The sequence below is a fragment of the Mustela lutreola genome, chromosome X (genome assembly GCF_030435805.1).
Source record: "Mustela lutreola isolate mMusLut2 chromosome X, mMusLut2.pri, whole genome shotgun sequence".
Classification (NCBI taxonomy): Eukaryota; Metazoa; Chordata; class Mammalia; order Carnivora; family Mustelidae; genus Mustela; species Mustela lutreola.
This window is the reverse complement of record NC_081308.1, coordinates 124,690,691-124,717,151: the sequence shown is the minus strand read 5'-3', so window position 1 is coordinate 124,717,151 and position 26,461 is coordinate 124,690,691. Positions and strand designations below refer to the sequence as shown.

General features: G+C 40.4%; 1 pseudogene; it reads left to right on the top strand.

Moving 5' to 3' along the window:
• Positions 1-2,673: 2,673 nt before the first annotated feature.
• On the top strand, positions 2,674-3,724 carry LOC131821090 (melanoma-associated antigen 10-like; annotated as a pseudogene).
• Positions 3,725-26,461: the final 22,737 nt, after the last annotated feature.

The following is a 26,461-nucleotide window of genomic DNA, read 5'->3' as shown; positions in this document are numbered from 1 at the left end:
GCAGAAATAAACTCTCTTACAGTTCCCGGAGCCAAAAGCCCAAAATCACTTTCACTGACCTGAAATCAAGACTCTGGCAGGGCCACACTCCTTTTGAGGCCCTGGGGCAGAATCCTGTCCTTGCTTCTTGCAGCTTCTGGTAGCTACTGGCTCTCCTGTCTTTGTGGCAACGTAACGGCCATCTTCAAGGTCAACATCTTCAAATCTCCCCCTGCTTTCTCTTCACCTTGTCTTCTCTGACGATCCTTCTGCTTCCCTCTTCTGAAGATACAAGTGATTGCATTTAGGGTGCACCTGGGTAATCATGAAGGATCGAAAGATTCTTAAGTTAACCACAACTGCAAAGACCCTTTTCCCAAAGAAAGCAGCATTTACAGGTTCTAGGGACTGGGAGATGGTTTGTTTGGGGGAACATTTTTCAGCCTATCAACAACAAAATCAAAGCAGACCATGAGAAGTCCCTGTGTTGAACTGGTAGCTGTGTTTGGGGCCTGGGAGGGGGAAGCAGCGGTGAAGCTCAGGAGGGCCCACGGTCTTCAATAGATGGCAGATGACGGGATAGGGGGAGAAACTTGTTTAAACTTCTGCGCTGTTTCACTGAAGGAATCTAAGACATCATCCCAGAGCACGGAGGCCAATAACCCCGGGGGAGTATCAGGTATCAGGAAAAATTAGGTTGATTGATGCTGTATGGCTTCAGACTCCATTAATAATCACCTGAAATCACTTTAGCCAGTGAAGCCCGGCCTTCAAAAAAATATTGTAATAGAATTGAAAGAATGTTCTGAAGAGGGAATAGCAGGTATTAGGGCAACGATGCAATATTGGATAACCTCCAAAGAGCAGGGACTCCCCCAAATCACGCTGCTCAGCCACAGTGGTGTAGGAGATAAACTTTAAGAACAGGACACTGAGCAAGGCTCTGAGGACAAGTAAAGCGCCCCCCTCACTGGCAGTTCTGGGAACTGGGACGTGCAGCCTTGATTTCAGGGTGTGCGGAGGAAGAGGGCTCGGGCAGTTCCAGGCAGCAAAGCGATGATCCTGAGGAAGGCTCAGCTGACCTCGCACCGCACAGCCCAATGGACCCCAGCCCCAGTGGGCCTGCTTCGACCCAGGGAGGCCCTAGGTGGGGTCCTTGGATTTAGTGTTTCCTGACTTTGACCTCTGGAGTCTGAAGAAGAGGCTTCAGCCGGGGTGACTGGACTCGGGTCAGCAAAGGGAGGGATCCCAGGTCCCAGGCCCTGTCAGGTGGAAATAGGATCCCTGCCAGGATCTCCAGGACTGACAACATGGGTCAGGGCAGATTTCTGTGGGGACCCCTCTAGTTCTGAGTTGGGGTATCTCAGTCATTCTCTAGGTATCAAAGTGAGGGCTCTGAGGAAAAGCAGGGAAACTCCCACTACAGACAGAGGAGGCCCTGGGAGACTGGGGCCATGGCCTGAGGGAAGAATTATTGGGTCGAAGGAATATGGGTGGCCGAAGTCCTGTCAGCTGTAGTTGTGACTACACCGAAGAGGACTGAGAATACCTCCCCACCCCACCCGCCCTCTCCTGCTGCCAGGCCTGGGAGACCTGAGGCAAAAGTAGCTGGATGTGGCATCTTTTCATGTCTCAGTCGTCTCAGGGAGGTCTGAGAAAAAGACATGGCGGGCGTGGGATACACATATAAAGCTGAGTACTCCAAGAGTGGACTGCAGGTACCCCTGTCCCAGAACAGAAGAGCCCAGCCCCTGCTGTCATACCTGGAAGACTCTGATTAGAGGTGGCCAGCGGTCCTGAGCTATCCCTTTCCCCAAGGGGCTGCAGCTGGTAGTTCCTCTCAGAGAGGGAAGCCTTCAATCTGAGGGTGCAAAGTCGGGTCAGCTGAGGTAGAGGATGGAGCAGGCCCTATCGGGAGGAAATATTAATAACATAATGGGCCCTCTCACCACAGATAAAGGAGGCCCCTGCTATAAGCCCTGGGAGACCCTGGGCAATTATACCCGATGTGGTGCCCCTCACTTCTTCCTCAGGAGAAAGTCAGAGGAGTTCAGCAGAGTGGTGGGGCCCAGACCCTGGCAGAAGAAAGATTAGGACTCTGAGCACCAAGAGAACCATCTACCCCTGAACAGTGGGGAACTCAGAGTCTGGCTCCGGCCCTCCTGTCAGCTCTGGGGACCCAGGACTGAGCCTGTAGTCACACCCTGAGCTGCCCCTTCAATTCTCCTTCTAGGAGCTCTAGAAACTGGAAAGTGAAAGCCTTGGTCTGAGTCCCATGTTGTCAGGTCAGCTCATCATTGAAGGCCTACACAGTGCCAGGAGTCAAGGTGAGGGGCATGCCCTGAATGTCTACCAAGGGCCCCAGAAGATGGGACCCACAGTGCCTGACCGTCCATGGCCTACTCTCAGCCCTAGAAGCCTTAGGCTTCTAGCTTGACCTCAGGCTGTGCCAGCTGCTCCCTGAGGAGCTATCTCAATCCCTCCTTCAGTTCTTCGGAAATGAGCCAGCCAGGAGAACAGGAACCCTGTGAGGCCCATGAGCACCACTAAAAAGGAGACCTGGGAGCTGCCTTTACCTGAGTTGTCATGGATGAATTTCTCAGCTGAGGCCACTGATGCTTTCCCTCTCTCTCGCCAACGTCTGGGGATCCCCACTGCCCACCCTCCTGCAAGCTACCCCCAGTATAAGTCATCATGCCTCTGGGCCGGAAGAGGGAGGGCTGCAAACCTGAGGAGGACCTTCAGGCCCCAAGACAGCCCTGGAATCTGTGTGCAGGGTCTCATGTCTCAGGAGGTAGAAGCCACAACCTCCTCCTCTCTCTCCTTTGATCCCGGGCCCCCCAGATGTGGTGCCTGCTGCTGGAAAACCAAGTATTCCCAATGGTTCTCAGAGAGCCAGCTTCCTTCCCACTGCCATCACAGCCACTCCATTGATGGAGTGGCTCTCAATCTGATGAGAGTTCTAGAAGCCAAGAAAAGGGGCTCCACCAGCACCTAAATCTTTGCTCAGGGATGCACTTTACAAAAAGGTGGCCAAACAAGGGTGGTTCCTGAGTGTCAAGTAGATAACAAAGGAGCCTACCACAGAGGCAGAAATGCTGAAGAGTGTCACCAAAGAGCACAAGGGCCACTTCCCTGTGATCTTCAAGAAAGCCTATGAGTACACGGAGGTTGTCTTTGGCATCGAGGTGAAGGAAGTAGACCCCATGCGATGCAATGCTTAGCGGTGAGCAGGGCCCACCCAAGACCGGCCTCCTGGTGGTGCTCCTGGCGGTGATCCTCCTGGAGGGTGACCGTGCCCCCGAGGAGGTGGTGTGGGAAGCGCTGGGGGTCATGGGGGTATATGCCGGTGAGGAGCACATCATCTACGGGGAGCCCCGGGAGCTCCTGACCAACGTCTGGGTGCAGGAAGGGTACCTGGAGTACCGGCAGGTGCCCGGCAGTGACCCTGCCCGCTACGAGTTCCTGTGGGGTCCCAGGGCCCACATGGAAACCAGCAAGATGGAAGTCTGACAGTTTTCGGCCAAGGTCATTGGCACTGATCCCACTTCCTTCCCATGCTAGTATGAGGAAGTTCTGCAAGATGAGAAAGAGAACCCAGGCCAGAGTTGCTGTCACTGACGGCACTACTGCCATGGCCAGCGAAAGTTCCAGTGTTCCATCCTGCAGCTTCTCCTGCCCTAAGCGAAGTCTGGAGAAGATTCTTCTCTCTTCGTTTGAAGACAATAGCCAAATGTCCAAGTAGCATAGAGCTGGGCCCTACTGAGCAGGGAGCCCAACATGGGACTTGATCCAAGGACCCTGAGATCATGACCTGAGCTGAAGGTAGATGCTTAACCTACTGAGCCACCCAAGCACCCTCTCTTTTTTTAAAAAAATAAATTTTCATTTTTATGTAATCTCTACAACCAGTGTGGGACTTAAACTCACAGCCCTGAGATTAAGAGTCACATTTCTACTGACTAAGCAGGCCAGGTGCCCCTCATACAATCTCTTGTAATAGAAAGTTTAATTAGCTTCAGAATCTAACTGTATGAATGACAGTGGTCACACATTCATAGTTGTTCATCAGGTTTAGGAATATGTAGTTGAACGCCATGAATGAACCAGATGTTCCACAAGGATTTCTAGAAAAATAGGGTGATATTCCTTGAAGTGACGCCAAGAAGCCACTAGGAAGGCATCTTTTCCCTGGTCTGTTTTTTTTTTTTTTTTTTAAAGATTTTATTTATTTATTTGACACAGAGAGAGAAAGCAAGAGCAGGAACACAATCAGGGGAGTGGGAGAGAGAGAAGCAGGCTCCCCACTGAGCTGGGAGCCTGATGTGGGGCTCGATCCCAGGACCCTGAGATCATGACCTGTGCCAAAGGCAGACGCTTAATGACTGAGCCACCCAGGTGCCCTTTCCCTGGTCTATTCAAGCTAGACCTGCTCCATTAAAATGCCATTAGGCCCAGGTTACTGTAAGTGGATGTTAGCTCTCTCTAAGCAAGGACTGGTTTTTTGGAGGAAGGGGTGGAATGAACGGAAATAGTGTTTTGGATGGAGGAGCAGCTGGCGGGGACGGAAGGAGCTGGTCTTTGACTTGAGTGAATTCAGGGAGACTTGATAACCAACCAAATGCCCAGAGGAGAGGATGGAAGGCCGTGGGGCGAAGTCACAGTAGGAGCAACGGTCATTTTCAGGAGCTGGGGGGACCAAGAGCTAAGCTGCCAGGTGTCAGAGCTGCTGACTGAAGCCACAAGCCAGACACAGCAGAGCTAAGCCCGATCGCTTCCGGTGCTACTTTAAGCAAGAGCAAGAACAGGGGAAAGCACATTCCTTCTAGGTCGTTTTCTCCCAGTCACAGTGTCCCAGCCAAGAGTCAGGTGGGCGAGCGCGGGCATGGGGGTCACCTCACTGTCAAAAGAGCCAAAACAAATGCTCAGGGCAGTCGTATGCACCCTGAAGTCAGAGGAAGGCAAGGGGGAGTGGCTAAGGCAGGTGGGAAAAGTGTCTTCAAGGATTCCTCCACCCTCCCCCCTTACGGAGGGCTAAGTAGAGGCCCAGAAGATCTCTGCCCAAGGCCTCAGATAAAGACACTTGAGAATGAAAGCAGGGGGCCAGGAATGTACCTATGAGAAGGGCCGAGTCTGATGTGGATGTGGAGAGGGTCGCTTCTCCCCATGAGGCCTGCCAGGTTATGCCTTTGAAATGGCCTGGGTCAGGCCTGAAAAATCCTACGTTAGGGTTTCTACCCAGGAGGCAGCCTCCTCAGCATTTTATCGGGGTGTGATATATGCTTGTATGACTCACGTCACACACATTCCTGCAGTCCTACAAGAAGGGGCTCGCCCAATTTATCTCGGAGATGACGAGCCGAAGGTTCATAGCACTTGATGATTTCCCCAGGTCCATGAGACAGAGCTGGGACTAGACCCGTAGTCTGAATTCATCTGGTGGCCGTGCGGTTCCCACTCCCAGCCCGAGGCATCTTGCATCTCTTAGTTCATTCATTTCTCTTCTCAGTTCTCTAGAATGTCTCTCGGGCCAGAAAAAGAAGGTCTCTGTCCCAAGATACTGAAGGCAGACCTAAGAAGGAAGGTGACAATGCAAATCAAGCAGGACGTCAACGTAGACTCCTCTTCTCCAAATCCCAGGGTCCCCCTCGAGAGCTGACTCTATTTCTGTCTGGTTCCAGCACGTTCCCACATGGCGGTACTGTCCCTTGGTTTTCCCCACTGTGCCCTCCTGTCCAACTCTGGAACCTGATCAGGTCACTAGCTCCCTGCTAAATCATCCTCTGAAGGCTATGCTTGTCTCCCAGTGGAACAGCCTAGAATCGCCTGTTCTTCCCCTGACATAACGCATTGCTGTTCCTTGCAGAACCCCCCATGCCCCCTGTCCCTCACCCTGGCACCTCTGTGATAGCAACAGCCCCTTGGAACTAGATGTTCACTTTGGACATGGTGTTTCGATGCCTAGTCATTCCCCACTGGCCTCCTAAACACACACTCAAAGTGTTTTCCAAGTGGGCTGGTGAATAGAGTCTGACTTGACACATAACCTCCTGGTTTGGAGGCTCTAACCCTGAAATTAGAGTTTCCTTTAAAACCACTCTGATAGTTGCAGTAGAATTTTAAATGGATGTCTTTTTGAAACTGGACAGGGAACAGATACCCAGATAAGTCCGCTTACCTAGATTAAAAACATCTACTGAAGGTGAATCCCTAAAACCAGGAACCCTCCTAGAAGTAAAAATTGGTTCCCTGGTAGACATGCTAACTCTCTCAAAAGAAAAAAAAAATAATATATCCTCCTATTGCCTGTGTGTCTGTGGACCTTCCACACAGGAAAATCCTGGTTTTCAGTCTGGCTAAGGGCACCTGTGGAGAAGAGAGACTCACAAGTTAAGATTCTGACCATGCATCAAAAGGAAGGGGGAGTCACTTATGGTTTGTCTCCCTCCCAATCCCATCTTGTTGACTCTTAATCTCACAAAACAAACTGAGGGTTGCCGGGGGGAGGGGGTTGGGGAGAAGGGGGTGGGATTATGGACATTGGGGAGGGTATGTGATTTGGTGAGTGCTGTGAAGTGTGTAAACCTGGTGATTCACAGACCTGGGGATAAAAATATATGTATATAAAAAATATATGTTTATAAAAAATAAAAAATAAAAAAAAAAATAAAATAAAAATAAATAAATAAATAAATAAATAAAATGAAAAAAAAAAAAAAAAAAAAAAAAAAAAAAAAAAAAAAAAAAGGAAGGGGGAAATTCTCAGCCTACCGACATTACAGCAGGTATTGTGAAGGGCAGGGCTCAAAAGAGCTTGTGAGTGAAGAAGGATAAATGCTCCCTTCTGACCTTTACAGGAGCCTCTGGAAACCACAAGATCCTGTGTTGGAAAGGAAGCTGTTCTCACAACAAATTTTAATGGTGGGTTTTTAATGAGTACCTACCAATGTGTTGGCCTACGGGAGAGACTAAAGTGTTATCCACATCTTCTCTTTCTCTCCTTCCTGGACACAGGGTGAAACTACATCGCCAGTCCATATGTCGTTAGGCAGAAGCCAGAGGGCTCCTTCCATGCTCTCTCTCCCACTCAGCAGCAAACATGGTGACCCTGTGTTTCAGGGATGAAGCCAAAAGAGGGAAGGAGCCTGGATCCCTGCGTCACCTGAAAGCAATGGCCCCACCATCCGCCATCAGAATTTATGTGAACAAAAGAAATTTTATTACTAGCATCAGCTAGCAGTTACATTAACTAGTAACATAGAGCTAGTATTTCTGTGGTGAGGAGTATTTAAATATTTTAATTAAAAAAGTAGTAGTCTTTTGTTTCTTTTTTTTTTTTTTCAGCTTGATGGAGGCATAATTGACATGTAAAATTGTAAGATATTTCAAGTGTACATATATCATGGTGATTTGATATACCTACACCCTGTCAAAGGATTCTCTCCATCTAGTTAATTAACACGTCCATCGCCTCACATACTAATTTTGTTTTGTTCTCTTGGTGAGACCATTTAAGTGTACCGTCTCAGCAAATTTCAATTATATAATAGTGTTTCTTATCAACCACAGTCACCATGTTTTCCATTAGATCCTTAGACTTTATTCATCTCTTATCTGAAAGTTTATACCCTTTTACCTGCCTTCCCTATTTCCACCCCCAGCCCAACCACCAGCAACCACTTTTCTACTCTTGTTTCTGTCAGCTTGACTTCTTTTGGCTTTTTGTTTGTTTGTTTGTTTGTTTTATAAAGATTCCACATATGGTCTCCTGGTGGCTCAGTTGGTTAAAGCCTCTGCCTTCAGCTCAGGTCATGATCCCAGGGTCCTGGGATGGAGCTCCGCATCGGGCTCCTTATTCAGTGGAGAGCCTGCTTCTCCCTCTGCCCTGCTTGTGATATCTCTCTCTCCATCTCTCTCAGGTAAATAAATAAAATCTTTTAAAAAATAAAGATTCCACATATGAGTGATACCACACAGTATTTATCTTTCTCTGTCTGGCTTCCTTCACTCAGCCTAACACCTCCAAGGTCCATCCATGTTGTCACAAACGGCAGAATTTCATTCTGTCTCATGGCTGAGGAAAACTCCATTACACACACGTGCCACAACTTTTTATGTATTCACTCTCTGGACTATTGTGAATAATACTGCAAAGAACATGACAGTGTCGCTAGCTTTTCCAGCTGTTTTCATTCCCTTTGCATATATACCCAGAAATGGGATCGCTGGGTCCTCTGGTAGTTCTATTTTCACTCTTCGAGAAAACTCCTTAGGGAGTCCATAGTGGCTGCGCCAATTCCAGCAGTGAACTAGGATTCCTTTTCCTCCACGTCCTCATCAGGGCTTATTATCTCTTTTCTTTTTGATCAGAGCAAAACAGCAGGTGTGAGGTGATATCTCATTCTGGTTTGGATTTGCATTTCCCTGATGTCGAGCACTTTCTAATGTACCTGTTGGCTATTTGGATGTCTTCTTTGGAAAAAGTGTCTATTCAGTTCCTCTGCCCATTCTAAAATCAGATTGTGTTTTGTTAGTGAGTTGTGTAAGCTTTTCATATATTTTGGATACTAAGCCCTTATGAAATATATGATTTGAGAATATTTTTGCTCATTCTGTAAATTGTCTTCATTTTGTTGATAGTTTCCTTTGCAGTGCAGAAGCTTTCTAATGTAATGTAGTCACACTTGTTTATTTTTGTTATTGTCTTTACTTCTGGTTTTGAATAGAAAAAAAAAAATCCCAAAATCCACCCAACCACAAATGGGAAGCTCACTGTTGAGACCACAACTTTCCTATGAGCTATTAATTTATTTGCTAATGGCAGATTTAAACAGTCATAGAGCCCTATGCCTGTCATAGCTCTTGTGAAAATACATACAAAATGAAAAACTATGATTACTTACAAATGTCTACAGCACAAGATCATTACAGACCGTTAGCCCTTCTCGCTTCTGCGCATGGTGAGAGTGGAGAGAAAACAGGTTTTGGAGTCAGACACAGCTGGATTTGTAACCTGTCTTTCCAAATTACTGACCTTGGCTGGGGAAAATTATTTATACTTCCCAATGTAGCAGAGTAGACTGGTTAAGAAAAAAATTTCCAGATGTTTCTACTCAATAGCTAGATAACCCGGGGCATAGTGTACGACTCTCTGTATCTCGGATGCCTTTAAAAAAGAATGGGGATATAAATAGTGCTAATCTCCTGGGACTGCTGACAGGATTAATGCATCTATGTAAAGGTTTAGAATAATACTTCACAAATGATAAGCACCATATAAGAATTTGCTGTAATTGATGAAAAAATGTTCATCATCATTGGCCATCAGTGAAATCCAAATCAAAACCACAATGAGAGACCACCATACACCAGCTAGAATGGCCAAAATCAACAACATGGTAAACAACAAGTGTTGGAGAGGATGTGGAGAAACGGGAACCCTCTTACACTGTTGGTGGGAATGCAAGTTGGTGCAGCCACTTTGGAGAACAGTGTGAAGATTCCTTAAGAAATTAAAAATAGAGCTACCCTACGACCCAGCAATTGCACTACTGGGTATTTACACCAAGGATACAGATGTCGTGAAAAGAAGGGCCATCTGTACCCCAATGTTGATAGCAGCAATGGCCATAGTCGCCAAACTTTGGAAAAGACCAAGATACCATTGAACAGATGAATGGATAAAGAAGATAAAGTCCATATATATAATGGAATATTACGCCTCCATCAGAAAGGATGAATACCTACCATTTGCATCGGCATGGATGGGACTGGTGGGGATTCTGCTGAGTGAAGTAATTCAATCAGAGGAAGACAATGATTATATAGTTTCACTCATATGAGGAACATAAGGAATAGTGTGCAGGACCACAGGGGAAGGGAGGGAAAACTGAATGGGAAGAAATCAGAGAGCGAGACAAACCATGAGAGACTCTGGACTCTGGGAAACAAACTGAGGGTTATAGAAGGGAGGGGGTGGGAGATGGAGTAACTGGGTGATGGGCATTACGGAGGGCATGCATTGTGATGAGTACTGGGTGTCATATGCAACTAATGAATCATTGAACACTACATCAAAAACTAATGATGTATTGCATGTTGACTATTTGAACATAAAAAAGAACTTGTTATTATTATAAAATAGAGAAAATAATAATACCAATTACATCATTGGGTTATGGGAAGCCTTAAATGATATGATGTACATAAAGTATATCAAGCAATCACCGAAAACCTCATAGAATAAATATTTGGTTTTCTTCACTTTCCTGAACTTAGCCCAACACACTGTCTCACAAATACAAAAATGAGTCTATCAACACACAGTACAGATCATTCTCAATCCACAATATTTCGAAAGACATCAACCTCATTAATCAACATCTTTTCTGAGCTGGCTATTTTATTTCTTACATGTCTTCATTTGAGGCTCCTTGAAAGCAGAGCAGTCATGAGAATTACAAGTTCAATTTCTTTACTAGTTATAAGGCTATTCAGGCTATCTACTTTATATTGAATAGATTGTGGTAATTTGCATTTTTGGAGGAATTGGTTTATTTCATCTAAGTGGTGAAATTTATGTGTGTAGAATTGTTCATACTCAACAGAATATTCGTTAAAGTTAATATGAAAGAATATTTATGAGAAACACCAAGAAATTGTTTAAAAAATAATAGCAAGGGAATTAACCTTTACAGGAATTAAAATGCACCATAAAGCAATTTTAATCAAGATTGTGACATTGCAGGAATTAACAGATAACTTAGTGAAACCGAGTTGCAAGCTCAGGAGGAATTTTGAATATACATAGGAAATATATTATGAAAGTGCTTTAGTTTAAACCTCAACTCTTCTACTTCTTAAGGCTATAACCGTGAAAAAAAATGTTAAGTTTTATCCCCTTGAATCATTTGCCACATTATCACCATGTAATGCCTCTCTTTATCCGTGATGGTGTTTCTCGTCCTAATTTCTACTTTGATATCAACAGAACTACTCCAAGTTTCATTTCGTTAGTATATGCACTATATAACTTTCTTCATCTTTTTTTACTTGTAGGTAATCTACATCTTTATACATAAAGTGGGGTTCGCAAAGACAGCATCTAGTTCTATCTTACTTTTTTATTCAATTGAACAATCTCTGAATTCCTAGTGATGTGTTTAGACTACTCACATTTAAAATTGCTACCGATTTGGGTGGGTTAAAATCTGTATCTCACTGTTTTCTACTGTTTTCTCCACCTGTCTACCTTCACCTGGATTATTAGTTGAGCATTTTAATTCGATTTTACCTTTTCTATTTGCTCACCGTGTATACCTTTTAAAGAAACTTGTTCGCTGTTGCCCTAAGGTTTATAGTTATACACTTTAAAGATATAGTTATTTATTTGAGAGAGGGAGACAGAGATTGAGAGCACAAGCGGAGGGGCAGAGGGAGAGGGAGAAAGAATCTGAAGTGGATACAGAGCAGAGTGTGGAGCCTGACCTGGGGCTCAATCTCACCACCCTGAGATCAGGACCTGAACCAAAACCAAGACTCCGAGGCTCAACCGACTGAGCTGTCCAGGTGCCCCTACAGTATATGTTTTAATAAATATTGGTCTGCCTTCAAATAAAAGTGTACTACCTTCATCCCATGTTCCCTGGAAATTGAGGATTTCTGGAATGATTCTGCTTTTTCATCCTTTATTTTTCCTCCTAGAGTGAGAACATAATGCCTGGAGATAGAATGGGCATCTTATGGTCACAAGTAACAAAAGCTCTAAATGAAACTGTTATGAATGGGAAGATATCTAAGAATAATTTTTGATGACCTCTTTGAGCATTTATACCAATATTCTTTTGCCTACCCCTGTCTTTTGATTGTTTGAGTGAAAAAAAAAATCCTACTTATTAAGCAAGTATTTTTCAGGTTCTCTCTCACTTATAGCAGAATGCAAACAACTGTCATACACAGGTACTATTTTTATTACCCCTTTAAAAATGAGGAACTGATCACAAAAAGCTTGTGAAGAATTCTCAAGTGTACATAGAATGTTTACCAAATGAGACCATATTCTGAATCACAAAATAAACCTTAATGTGTTTAAAAGTAGAAAACATATGAATTATGTTCTTGGCCCACAAAGGAATTAAACTAGAAATTAGTAACAAAAACATACCTAGAAAATCTTCAAATACATTAAAATTAAATACCATACACTGAAATCTTAAAGTAAAAGAAATTATTGAAATGAATTAAAATTATAATATGAAAAATCAAAATTTATGGAATGCATCAAGCAAACTTTTTTTAAAAAAGATTTTATTTATTTATTTGACAGAGAGAGAGAGAGATCACAAATAGGCAGAGAGGCAGGCAGAGAGAGAGGGAGAATCAGGCTCCCCGCTAAGCAGAGAGCCCGATGCGGGGCTCGATCTCAGGACCCTGAGATCATGACCTGAGCCGAAGGCAGAGGCTTAACCCACTGAGCCACCCAGGCACTCCTCATCTAAGCAAAACTTATAAAGAATTTTATAATAGTAAATGTGGGGCACCAGGGTGGTTCAATTAGTTAAACATCTGCCTTTGGCTCAGTTCATGAGCCTGCTTCTCCTTATCCCTCTGCCTCTCCCTCTACTTTGTGTTCTCCCGCTCTTGCTCTCTCTTAAATAAATAAGTAAATAAGTAAATAAATAAATAAATAACATCTTTATATAATACTAAATGTTTAGGTTTAATGGCATCTATTATATTTAATTAGATATCATATTAAAAGAAGTAATTTTATTTTATTAAGATTTTTTTTTTTTTACTTATTCATCTGACAGAGAGAGAGAGAGAGAGAGACAGAGAGAGCCCAGGGAGGGGGAGAGGCAGAGGGAGAGGGAGAAGCAGACTCTCCGCTGAGCAGGGAACCCAATGCAGGGCTCGATCCCAGGACCTAGAGACCATGACCTGAGCTGAAGGCGGTTGCCCAACCATCTGAGCCATTTAGGCACCCCTAAAGGAAGAAAATTTTAAAGCCATAAACTAATTTTTAACTTTAAGAAATTATGGGGAAAGAGCAAATTAAATACAAAACAAGTGGAGGGAGGAAATAACACAGATTTGAGCAGGAAAACTAAATTGATAAAAGAAAACAATAGAGGGGCGCCTGGGTGGCTCAGTCATTAGGTATCTGCCTTTGTCTCAGGTCATGATCCCAGGGTCCTGGGACCCAGCCCTGCATGGGGCTCCCTGCTCAGCGGAGAGTCTGCTTCTCCCTCTCCCTCTGCCTCACTTCTTTTCCCTCTCTTGCTGTCTCTGTCAAATAAATAAATGAAATCTTTAAAAAAAGATAATAATAAAAAAATCAAATCAAAAGTTGGTTCTTCAAGAAGATCAACAAAACTGGTAAACTTCTAGCCATTCTGACCAAGGTGGGGAAAAAACACACACACAAATTGCCACTATCAACAATGGAAGAGAAGGTATCACTGCTGCCCAGAGAGAAATTAAATAAATAAGGGAATGTTATAAATAACTGTCTGAAAATGTGATAATTTATGTAAAATGTATGATGAATACCTTTACAGCTACTAATTACCAAAACTCACTCTAAATTAAATAGGTTAATCTAAACAATCCTACATCTTTACTAAAGAAATAGAGTTTGTAGTTGAAAAACTTGCCAAAACAGAAATTTCCAAACCTAGATGGCTTCACTGGCAAATTCCACCAAACATTTAAAGAAATACCAATTGTACGTGGCATCAACCAGAAAGTAGAAAACACCTCTTTTCCCATTATGATTCCAGCATTATCCCAACAGTAAAAACAGATAATGACATTACTGACCAATATTTGTATAGACCAATAACTCTCATGAACATACATGCAAAACCCTCAACAGAATATTCACAAGCTACTTATATAAATCCAATCTACCTATACATAATAAAGATAAAACATCAGAAACAAGTTGTGTTTCATTCCAAAAATGAAAGACTGGTTTGACATTTGAAAATCTAGCAATATATTTTAACATGGGGACAGACTCTATAGAGGTAAAAAATCATATGATCACATCAATAGGTTCAGAAAAAACATTCAACAAACTTCAAAAGCAAATTCTAATAAAATGTCTGAAGAAAAATGGAGTTGAAGAGAACGTGCACAGCCGAATAAAGGTCATATGTAAAAATCCTCCAGCTCACAACATTCTTAATGGTGAGAGTATGAATGCTCTTCCCCTAAGTTCAAGAACAAGGTAAAGATGTCTTCCCTTGAACATCAGGCTTTAAATTTTAAGCTATTTTATTTTTTTTTATTTTTTTTTAAAGATGTTTTATTTATTTGACAGAGAGAAATCACAAGTAGGCAGAGAGGCAGGCAGAGAGAGAGAGAGGAGGAAGCAGGCTCCCCGCTGAGCAGAGAGCCCGATGCGGGACTCGATCCCAGGACCCTGAGATCATGACCTGAGCCGAAGGCAGCGGCTCAACCACTGAGCCACCCAGGCGCCCTAAGCTATTTTATAAGTCAAAAAATATCTGGAGTAGAATTCAGACTCTCTTTGGGCACCTAGGTGGCTCAGTCAAACGTCTGCCTTCAGTTCAGGTAATGATCTTGGGATCCTGGAATCTAGCCCCGCATTGCATCAGGTTCCCTGATCAATGCGGAGTCTGCTTCTCCCTCTCCCTCAGCACCCCTTCCCCCAGCCTGTGCTCTCTCTCTTTCTCTCTGTCAAGTGAATAAATACAATCTTAAAAAAAAAAAGCAATTCAAACTGTTTCTATAGCAGAAAACATTATTGCCTATACAGAACACAAGGTCAAATATAAAATAAAGCATGTTCTTTTAACAGCAATGAACAACCAGAGTTTGAAACTAAAAATACAATACCACTGACACCAGCACAAAGATAAAAATCATTAGATAGGAATTTTACAAAATATGTGCCAGATCATTGTGCTGCATGCTACAAGACAGAGTGATGAAATGAAAGTAAGACTTAGGTAAGCGGGGAGATTAGAATGACGTACAAATAAAGGCACAGAAACTGGAATATCCAAGACAATTCTGAAAAAGCACAATGTTCAAATACTCCAACTATTCAATCACAAGACATTATAAAGCTACAGTGAGAACCATAGTGTTGGCCCTGGGAGCGACAGTTTTATTGCTTGTCTAATGTAACAACAGACTCAAAAAGAGAGACACACAAACACAGATCAGTGATTTTTAATAGCGGTGGAAAAGCAATTCAGATGGTGGTGGAACAATAGAGCTTTGCCAAATCCTGCACAACTTATACTAAACATAACGAAAAATTTGTGTGACAGGTGTGCCAAAGAGCTTTTAGACAAAACACAAAACAGCATAGCCCTTCAAATAATAAACTGATAAATTGGACTTAATGATAATTTAAAACTTTTGCTCTGCAAAAGACAGTGCTAATGGAATGAAAAGACAAACTGCAGACTAGGAAACATTTTTCAATTTATTTATGTGATTATATATTCTCTATACAATACAATTGAGTTAAAACTCAGTAACAACACAAATAATAAATGGGCCAGAGTTCTGAACAGACATTTCAGCAAAGAATATATAGAGATTGCAAATGAGCATTGGAAAAGCTAGTCAACATCATTATTCATTCGAGAAATGAAAGTTAAAATCACAGTAAGATATCACTACACATTTATTAAAAGACAAAACAAGGAAAAAGGTACTGGTGAGGATGTGGAGTATTTATAACTTAACACACAGTTGGAGGGAGTGCAAAATTTGGCCCTTTCTTACGAGGTGAAATTTGCCATACAACCCAGCAATCGCATTACTAGGCATTTACCCAAGTGAGTCGATAACTTAGGTTCACACAAAAACCTGTATATGAATGTTTATAGTTTTATTCTTACTCGCCAAAATCTGAAAACAAACCAGTTGTCTCTCCCTAAGTTAATATAACCCAAACTAGGGTACCTGGGTGGCTCAGTGGGCTAAGCCGCTGCCTTCAGCTCAGGTCATGATCTCGGGTCCTGAGATCGAGTCCCGCATCGGGCACTCTGCTCAGCAGGGAGCCTGCTTCCTCCTCTCTCTCTCTCTCTCTGCCTGCCTCTATGCCTGCTTGTGATCTCTCTCTCTCTGTCAAATAAATAAATAAAATCTTTAAAAATATATATATATATAACCCAAACTACAGTACATTCCCAACAAACAATACTCAGAACTCAAAGAGAAGGAGCCATTGATTAATCTATACAATAACATGGATGGTCTTCAAATGTATCTCTCTAACTGAAAGAAGCCTGCCAGAAAAGCTTCATATTGTGTTTCTCCATTTATATGACATTCTGGGAAAGGCAAATGTATGGCAACGGAGGACAGGACTGATGGCTTTCAGGCATTGGCGAAAGGAAGTAGGTCACAATGGGTCAGCGCAAGCTAACTTTCATGGTGTTGGACTCCTGTGTGGCTCTGTGGAAGTTGATACATGACTCTGCATTTGTCAAAACCCTTAGAAGTATACACTACAAAGATTTAATATTAGTAAAAAAAAATTTTAAAGATCAAACAGGATGTCACAGAAGAGATGAAATGCAGACTTGACAAATGAATCTAATGGTAAAACGTAGGTCATAAGCATACTGAAGAGGTGTGGAAGAAGGAAGCTGACGTAAGCAACTTTTGAAAATGTTGTTTTGGGTGCTGAATGGGTCAGTTGGTTAGCGTCTGCCTTTGGCTCAGGTCATGATCCCAGAGTCCTGGGACTGAGCCCCGCACTGGGCTTCCTGCTCAGAAGGAAGTCTGCTTCTCCCTCTCCCTCAGCCCCTCCTTCAGCTTGTGCTTGCACAAAATAAATAAATAAAATCTTTAAAAAAAATAAAATGATGCATTTTTTATTATGTTTAGTTAGCCAGCATATAAGTTTTTGAAAATGATGTTCTGTTTAGATATTATAAGGTTAAAGACAAGAAGACTTGTACCCCAGTCTTGCATTCTAATTGTTAAGTTTGATTTTCATAAGACTAAGGGTTAGCAATTCTGAAATCACTATACATGTATTCTAGGTTGTGAAAAATAAGTAAAATACATTGTAGTAACGAGAGCCAAGTTTTTCATTGTCAAAGAAAGAAGTTACAATTAAGCAAAAGGGAATGTTCTAATGAACCTTATGGTAGTGGATTATAGTTGGAAATATCTTAAGAACTCATGTTTATTTTAGTATGTTTATACTCATATAAGTAAACAAGTATAAAGATAATTATACTTATATAAGTATATATTCTGTATACTTAGCTCACATACATTTAATTCATAGCTCTGTCTAGAGGGCCTAGAACCAGTAACAATCCAGTAAGAGCACACACATAACTCCCGGATTTCCATCTTTAAATACTATTTGCTAATAAAAGGAGCCAGGGTGCCTTGGGTGTTGGTTATTTCTAGGCCTCAGTGGTGCACCGAGAACATCTTGTGATGCCAGAAGGCACACAAGTGCAAAAGCGCAGAGAGGAGTGGATAGAAGGAATGCCAAAAGGACATAGGCACCAACCCAAAAGAGATCCAAGTGGTCACAGATAGAGCAATATGAAAAGTAAAAGAAATAATGGTAGTTTCGGATTAAAACCCGAAGAATACAATTAATACCTGTGAGCCCAAACCAATGTAAATAAATGAAGGGAATCCTAAACGAATGGTAGTGGGAATGTGAGAAATAGATATCCGCCATTAGAACATCAGTGATGGGGCACCTGGGTGGCTCAGTTGGTTAAGCGACTGACTCTTGCTTTCGGCTCAAGTCATAATCTCAGGGTTGTGGGATCGAGCCCCACGTTGGGCTCCCTGCTCAGCACAGAGTCAGCTTGTCCCTCTCCCTCTACTCCTCCCCCTATTTGTGCTCTATCTCTCAAATAAATAAATAAATAAATAAATAAATAAAATCTTAAAAAATAAAAGAACATCAGGGATAACTGTGGCAGGCAAGAGACACTGTGAAAAGTAATAATTGTTGGCAAAATTTTAAGAGAAACAGGATACTTGCATAGACTCAAAGTCTCTCCCCCAAAGTTACTGACTTCGGTGGTTTTAACATATATTCCCCAAACTTTCATCATGCCTTGGGAAGTGTAGCTTAATTTTTCTTTTCCTTTTAAAAAAAAAAATATATATTTTATTTATTTATTTCAGAGAAAGGGGTGGGGTGGAGAGGGAGAAGCAGACTCCATGCTGAGTGTGGAGCCCAGTGTATGGCTGATCTCAGGACCCTGAGATCACAACCTGAGCTGAAATCAAGAGTCCAATGTTTAACTGACTGAGCCTCCCCGGTGCCCTGTAGCTTAATTTTTCACACACTTAAGCAGGAACTGGACTTAGTGATAAGCTTCTTAGGTGTAGTACATGGAAAGGAAAAAAAAAATAACTTTTAGAGTGCAGAAATGTTGGCAGACACCAACTTCACCTAAGCAACTGAAGTTTACATCTGCATAATGGGAGTTATTCATATCGTGAATGTCCTTCCACGCTGCAAGGTTAGGGGCCCAGAATTTATGTGGTATTCATTCCCAAGTCAAATCAAGGAGAAAATATAATAGGAAAAAACAAATCAGGGGCATTCAACAAACCCCTGACCAGAATTTCAAGGTGACAGAAAGTAAGGAAAGACTGGGGAAGTTTCCGACTGGGGACTAGATAGGAGACTGGGGTCATGGCAACTGAATGAAATGTGGGACCCTGGACTGGATTCTGAAATCAAAAATAGAGATTAGTAGAAAATCTGGTAAAATCTGAATAAAGTCAACAGTTTAGTAAATAGTATTGTATCAACATGAATTTCTTAGTTTTGATAGTTTTATAATGCTTATTATGTAAGACATTAACACCAGGGGAAGATCACTAAGTGGTATCCAGGAACTCTGCACAAAAAGCTTTGGAATTCTTTTAAGTATAAAATTGTTTGACATTGGGGTGCCTGGGTGGCTTAGTGGGTTAAAGCCTCTGCCTTTGGCTTGGGTCATGATCTTAATGCCTCTGCCTTCAGCTTGGGTCATGATCTCAGGGTCCTGGTTTCGAGCCCCACATTGGGCTCTCTGCTCAGCAGGGAGACTGCTTCCCTTCCTCTCTCTCTGCCTGCCTCTCTGCCTGCTTGTGATCTCTCTCTCTCCGTGACTCTCTTTCTCTGTGACACAGTCAACTCTGTGACTTAAGAAAATGAAATTTATGATTTGCATACATTTAATTCATAGCTCTGGTTTAAGAAAATGAAATTTATGAAGTTATAAACAAATACTTGCTCACAATGTTAATAGATACTATGAGCATGCTTTAAAACACACACACAAAGGTTTTGATTTTCTTTACAACATTCTACAGATGTAAGATTTAGACACATTTCAGTTGCTCAACCGAACTGTACTTAAGGCCATTATTTTGTTTTATTCTAAGTCTGTTTACAATATTTTAATGGTCCTTTAGCATAACTACTGATACAAGTAATCAAATGGAAATGCATAACTATAGCTTTCACTCTGTAAATATCTTAACATAGTTTGGTATATCAGATTTATCTCTTAAAATGAATCTTTATCCCTTTTGATTAAAGATATGACAAATCTCATTTATATTAAATATATGCATAAATTCAGCTATTTGGAAGGTAGTAGAAGTCACTGGGCACTGTCTTTGGAACATATATATTAAATACTCTTATAAAAGTTCTGATGATATTGAATTAAAGAAGGTGTGTCAGAACTCTGAGAGTGTCAGCCTTACAACTTGAGAGTGGTATTCCAAGGCCAAGTATATAGAATTATGTTTATTCATAATATACAATTATATAACATATAATTATATATATGCACACATAGATATAATTATATTTATGTATCTCTATATAAATTTATAATTGAAGTATAGAAATGCTAGTGTTGAGAAAACAAATTCTAAGATAATGGTTACTAGTAACAGTGAATTAATTTCAGATTTTCTCCTTAAATGGCTACTTGTGCTTTGCTTTGGTCTTTGTTAATATTTATTAATGTAAATACTTAATTTGGTTGAGTCAATGATATTTGAAGATGCAAAAATTTTATATACTATCATTTTTTGTAATGATCCTATCTGTATACATGCTTTTACTACCAAGGAAATATAGCAGGGGAAAGTGGTTTCATGATAAATGGCTTGTCTTTGGGACTAAGATATAAGTATTAATTCTAGATGCTGATGGAACATTTGACTTTAAGTGGCAGTTTGTCAAACAATGTAAGATGCATAAGTTCTAAGGCATTAGAAAAACATAAAACAAAGAATTTCATCAATTCAACAAGAGTCTGTTTTTAGGAAGCAAAAACATGAAAGCATGGAAAATTGCTTGAAATATATAAAATAAGATAGAAGAGTTAAAATAAAACATTCCAGAAATTGTAACAAATGTTAATACATTAAATTCCCCTATTAAAATTCAGAGAAATTGAAATAGAAGAAAACAAAGCAAAACATACAAAAATAACACAACCATAATCTGTTCACAAGGGTTACTCTTAAAGTGTAATGATACAAAGAACTTAATAATAGAAGATGGGAACAGATTTATTAATGAAGTGCTAAAAGAATCAAAGCAGAGGGGTTATCAGACATATCAGGCAAAATAGGATTCAAGGTTAAAAAAACACTGGAAAGGATAAGCAATGGTATCTTTTTTTTTTTTTTAAGTTATCTTTATACCCAATACGGGGTTTGAAATCATGACCCCAAGATCAAAAGTCAGATACTCTACTGACTGAGCCAGCCAGGCACCCTAGTATTGATATCTTTTTTGATAAAGAGTATATTGAGATGCAGTCATAGTCATCAACTACGTACCTCACTACACAATTTTTAAAAATTAATTTATATTTTTGTTGTGGTAAAATCCCGTAACATGTACCTTCTTAGATTTTTTTAATTTGATTTTTTTCTTATGCTAATTTTTTAAACTTTTTAATCTTTCCCTTTTACCATTTTTTTCTTATTTTTTTCCAATTTATTTATTTTCAGAAAAACAGTATTTGTTATTTTTTCACCACACCCAGTGCTCCATGCAATCCATGCCCTCTATAATACCCACCACCTGGTACCCCAACCTCCCACACCCCCGCCACTTCAAAACAGACACATAGACCAGTGGAATAGAGTAGAGAGCCCAGATATGGACCCTCAACTCTATGGTCAATTAATCTTCGACAAAACAGGAAAAAAATATACAGTGGAAAAAAGTCTCTTCAATAAATGGTGCTGGGAAAACTGGGCAGCTATATGTAGAAGAATGAAACTCGACCATTCTCTTACACCGTACACAAAGATAAACTCAAAATGGATAAAAGACCTCAACGTGAGACAGGAATCCATCAGAATCCTAGAGGAGAACATAGGCAGTAATCTCTTCGATATCAGCCACAGCAACTTCTTTAAAGATATGTCTCCAAAGACAAAGGAAACAAAAGCGAAAATAAACTTTTGGGACTTCATCAAAATCAAAAGCTTCTGCACAGCAAAGGAAACAGTCAAAAAAATAAAGAGGCAACCCACGGAATGGCAGAAGATATTTGCAAACGACAGTACAGACAAAAGGTTGATATCCAGGATCTATAATGAACTCCTCAAACTCAACACACACGAAACAGGCAAACATATCAAAAAATGGGAAGAAGATATGAACAGACACTTCTCCCATCAAGACATACAAATGGCTATCAGACACATGAAAAAAATGTTCATCATCATTAGCCCTCAGGGAGATTCAAATTAAAACCACATTGATATCACCTTACACCAGTTAGAATGGCCAAAATTAACAAAACAGGAAACAACATGTGTTGGAGATGATGTGGAGAAAGGGGAACCCTCTTACACTGTTGGTGGGAATGCAAGTTGGTGCAGCCTCTTTGGAGAACAGTGTGGAGATTCCTGAAGAAATTAAAAATAGAACAAAAAATAAAAAAATTTAAAAAAAAATAGAACTTCCCTATGACCCTACAATTGCACTCCTGGGTATTTACCCCAAAGATACAGATGTCGTGAAAAGAAGGGCCATCTGTACCCCAATATTTATAGCAGCAATGGCCACAGTTGCCAAATTATGGAAAGAACCAAGATGCCCTTCAACAGACGAATGGATAGGGAAGATGTGGTCCTTATACACTATGGAGTATTATACCTCCATCAGAAAGGACGAATACCCAACTTTTGTAGCAACGTGGACGGGACTGGAAGAGATTATGCTGAGTGAAATAAGTCAAAAAGGGAGAGTCAATTATCATATGGTTTCACTTATTTGTGGAGCATAACAAATAGCATGGAGGACAAGGGGTGTTAGAGAGGAGAAGGGAGTTGGGGGAAATTGGAAGGGGAGGTGAATCATGAGAGACTATGGACTCTGAAAAACAACCTTCTTAGATTTTTAAGTGTAAAATACAGTATTGTTATCTATAGGTACAATGTTGTACATCAGATATCTAGAACTTACTCATTTTGCATACATGAAATTGTATACATGCTGATTAGCAATTTCCCATCCCTCACCTCTCCTAGTCCCTGGCAACCAGAATTCTATTCTTCGCATCTGTGAGTTTGACTATTTTCAATATTTCATATAAGTGAACTCACGTGGAATTTGTCCTTCTGCAACTGGCTCCTTTCACTTAGCATAATGTCGTCAAGGTTCATACAGGCTATCTCATATTGGAGGGCTTCCTGCCTGTTACAAGGCTGGATAATATTCCGCTGTTTGTATATACCACATTTTCATTATCCATTCACCCCCTGATGGATGTTTAGGTTGTATCCACGTCTTGGCTATTGTGAATAGCACTGCAATGAAAATGGGAGTGCTAATACCTCTTCGAGATCCTAATTTCAATCCCTTTGGATAAGTACGGATAGTTCCGTTTTTAATTTTCTGAGGAACCTCCATATTGTGTTCCATAATTGCTGCACCACTTTACATTCCCATCAACAATGCACGAGGATTCCCCTTTCTCCACATCCTCTCCAGCACTTATCTCAAATGTTTTGGATTATAGCCATTCCAACAGACGTGAGATGATGCCTCATCGTAGTGTCACACTATTTTTTTTTTTTTAGTAGGCTGTAGGCCCTATGTGGGGCTTGAACTCAAACTCCCAGATCAAGAGTCACATGCTCCACCCACTGAGCCAACCAGGCATCCCAGTTACCACTTTGCTTTATTTGAGCCATTCCAATTGGTTTATAGTGATATTTCATTGTGCTCTTAACTTGCATTTCCCTAATGGTAAGTGATACTGATATCTTTGCAAAGGTGCTTATTTGTCATTTGTATATCTTCTTTGTTAACAGGTCTTTTCAAACCTTTTGCCCATATTTTAATTAGGTTGGTTGTTTTTCCCGCTGTAGCGCTTGTACTCAGCTTTATATATTCTGAGTACAAGTCCTTTGTCAAATATGCAATTTACAAATTTTCTCCCAGTCTCTATCTTCTCTTTTCATTCTCTTAACAGTGCCTTTCACAGAACAACTTTGTAAATGTTGATTAAGTGCGTACCTAAGTTTTCATTTTCTTTGGAGTGATTGTAAATGGCATTGTATCTTTAATTCTGGTTTCCAAATGTTCATTGCTAACATACAGAAACAATTGATTTCTGTGTGTTAGTTAGCCTTGTATACTATGACACTACTAAACATACTTATTAGTTCTAAGAGACTTGTAGATTCCTTGAGATTTTTTTTACATAAACAATTATGTCCTCTGAAAATAGAAACGATATTATTCCTTTCTTTCCAATCTGTATACTTTTTATTCTTCTTTACTTTTTCTTTTCTTTTTGCCTAGTGCACTGGCTAGAAGTTCTAGTACTATGTTGTGTATCACATTTTGAAATTCCAAGTTATATTTTATCTGTCACTTCACAGGTCAAATTTTTCAACATTATACTCTTGATATTTAGTTACTTCCTTAATCAAATAAAGTAGAATTCAGCACATAAATTTAATATAACAGAATGAGTCATATTTTTCTCATAAACAACATAATTTATATTATGTCCATCAAATAACTGTGCTTTTATTCAAATGGCAGGATTAGTAGTAATAAGGACACAAGATGGAATTACTAAAATGGAGTCTCTTATGTGATTTACATGACTAGTTTCACTTATGAGGGCAAAGGATATGTTGAAAGTCATTTTCCCATGGTTACAGATGTTTAACTTTCCATAGCAATTGTCCTTAGTGTTCTGGTATTCAGTGGTCATTTTTGTGGCAACGATTCACATCATAAAAGCTCTTTGAAATACACTGATATTATTTTTCTCTATTAAAGGTAGAGAACTTAGGCAAAGACAGAGTTGATGAATGTTTTCACAGCAGCAGTACCAGAGCAGGTGAAGAATCATGCCTTTGCTTCATGAATAGTTAAGCCAAATAACAGCCACATTTAATGAGAAAAATACCTTCTTGGGCTTCAGGAACTACCATGATCTTATGATAATTATTCCTTCTATACTCTCCCCGAAAATTTCTTGCATCACTCTTAGCATTACTTGACTCTGCTCTATGTTTTCTAGCTGTTTGTCTCATTGATTTTATTGCAAACTCAAAAAAAAAAAAGAGAGAGAGAAACTGTTTCTGATTTGTCTTTGTTGCACACCAAGAACCCTCAACTCAGTGGCTAGTATATTATACTCAGAAAAAAATGACTGAACCAATGATTTATTGTTAGTCTCAACACCAAAGAACTAGAACCGTGTTAGCTCAGTACATGCTATCACCTATCTACTGCTTCTGGTTTGTAAATAACCAACAGGTATAACTTAATTACTAAACAAACAGGTCACATTTTCTTCCCCAAGTAGATTCTGCAGTGAGAAAATTGGCTGAGTGTAAAGCTCAGAGATGGGGTGGAGTCTGGGAATCCTATCACTTATTTCAGACCTAGGATCCATTGGTACAATAAAGTCACATTTCCCCCCAAAATGGCTTAACTAAGGGTGTTTATAATGTCTGGATTTATTAGTTAATTGGAAAACCTCCTCTACGTTCTTATTTTAAGGTAGTGTTTGCATTTATCAGATTGTTCAGCTAAAAGGGAAAACGATTAATCATCAATCGTTCCTAGGGTTAAAGCAGGCAGGCCGGCAGGCCAGAAGAAGGGAAGGAGAAAGGGAAGGAAGTAAGAAAACATCAACAACAACAAAGAAACAGAGAAAATAAAACCTAATAAAAACATGCTCTCTACCATGCATTTGAAATTAGGCCACCAATTGATTGTTAGTGGGATGTATTTCGCGATGTGTTCCTATAGTTCATATGAGTTGGTTGTTTGCACCATTAATACCGTAATGGCCCGTTAGTGATGTGGTTGGGTATACACTCCTTCACAAAGAAATTGTTTAGACATTCGGGTTTAACCTGTGGCCACGAAAGATCTCCTTGCCACTTACAAAGTGGTATGAACCATGCATTTTTGGTCTCATAATGACAATATATAATACACCAAGCTAAAATACCAGCGACAGTATCCACCATGATTTCTGAATATCAGAAATTTATTACTTTATCATTCCTTTTTGTTGGTTTGTGATCTGAAAACCTGTGTCTCAATCAATTTGGAGAGGGATTATACCATATTTATTATATTTAAGAAGCTACACCAGAAAGTAAGCTTTCAAAGGAGACAAAAGAACACTGTCACTGCCTTTAAGAGTGTATACTATTGTGGTTAATGGAACTTTAGAATCAGATACTTGCCTAAATCTATTAATTATTGTCATTTTTAACACTCTGAGATACAACTGATACATAATAAAATGCACATCACTAAACCATATAATTTGGTAAGATTCAAAATATGTATACACTTATGAAACCATCACCATCATAAAGCTAATGGACATAACCATTATCCTCAAAAGTTCCCTCAAACTCTTTGTAACCCTCCTTCATGCATAACCTAGCTTAACCCCACATATCCAAACACTGAACTTCTCTATGACCCTATAGATTAATTTATGTGTCTAGAAGTTTACACTGATGGACTCACACAGTATGACTCTTCAGTATCACTTTTTTTCACTCTGTATACTTAATTTGAGATTCATTATCATTGCATGTGTCAAATGGTTCATCTTTGTGGCTGGTTATTCACATGGATAGAAATTTGGGTTGTTTTGCATTTGGGGCTGTTATAAATAAAGCTGCTATCATTATTACTAACTGTAATAAGTCAGACGGAGAAAAACACATACTATATGATTTCATTTATATGTGGAATCTAAAAAAATGCAAAATATATCAAAACAAATAAAAGGCTCACAGGTACAGAGAGGAGACTGGTGGCGGCCTGAGGTCAGGGATAAGGTATGGGTGAAATAGATCAAAATAGGTCAAAAGGTGCAAACGTCCAGTTATAAAACAAGTAAATCCTGGGGATGTCATATACGACACGGTGACTACAGTTAATGATACTGTACTGTGTATTTAAAAGTTGCTAAGAGAGTAA